The sequence below is a fragment of the Notothenia coriiceps genome, unplaced genomic scaffold (genome assembly GCF_000735185.1).
Source record: "Notothenia coriiceps isolate Sejong01 unplaced genomic scaffold, NC01 NC01_scaffold00024667, whole genome shotgun sequence".
Lineage (NCBI taxonomy): Eukaryota > Metazoa > Chordata > Actinopteri > Perciformes > Nototheniidae > Notothenia > Notothenia coriiceps.
The window spans coordinates 8419980-8420906 of NW_011357368.1; the positions used below are offsets into that span (position 1 = coordinate 8419980).

General features: G+C 37.0%; 1 protein-coding gene across 1 annotated transcript in view; it reads left to right on the forward strand.

Moving 5' to 3' along the window:
- fbxo18 (F-box DNA helicase 1) overlaps window positions 1-927 on the forward strand; it is a 16185-nt gene that overhangs the window by 5334 nt on the left and 9924 nt on the right. The gene's annotated exons all lie outside the window — the stretch shown is intronic.

Below are 927 nucleotides of genomic sequence, written 5' to 3' on the forward strand. Positions count from 1 at the left end.
GAAAAATGTTCTCAATTTAATTCCATTTCTTGCCTTTCTACAAATATATTAGGGACTATAGTGTTAACAAATCCAAGAAAAATGTGTAGTGTATATAATGAGTGTGCACACTTATCTAGTATCCTATCAATGTGAGTCTGTTTTATTTGTGATGACCTCACATCTAGGGGGGTCCGGGGGCATGCACCCCGGGAAGATTTTTTTCTTGAAATTGAAGTTTAATGCATCAATCTGGTGCACTTTGAGGGCAACATTAAGAGATTTATGGATAAAGCTCTCAACACTCATATGAAACAGAACTGTATATATTTCAATAATGAAAAAACTATTAGAATATGCTCACAACCAATAACAAATAATTGATGTACTCCTTTCTCCATCTTTATCTTACCTAGTCTGCATTCTTTCTTTTTATTTATGCATATTTGACTAATCACTCCCCTTTCAAACTGTGTTTCTTATTTGTGTAATGACCTATAGTACACATTGGAAGGATTTCTTAACTTATTTTATTATATACAACTAATATTACATAGATGGAAATATATGACCAAACCATTTGAGACCCACTGAGATAACTTAGACTAAAGTTTACAATCTAATCACTCAGAGTCCTTTACCTCCCTGAGCTGAGGTTATCTCTCTCAGTCCCACAGGAGAGGACTCTCCCTCTCCTTATTGTTGAAACAGCTTCTAATCTCCATTAGCTCTGAGCTAGCACCAGATGCTAACAACAACCCCTGTAACTCTTCTCTCTCTCTCTCTCTCTTTCTCTCTCTCTCTCTCCGTCTCTCTCTCTTTCTCTCTCTCTCTCACAACATTCACTTGTGCCACACACACACAGATGCGCCTCTGTGACGATGACCGCTTGCGTAAATAATAAATACATTTAAAAAGTGGGGGGACGACACAAATGGGATTTTGAAA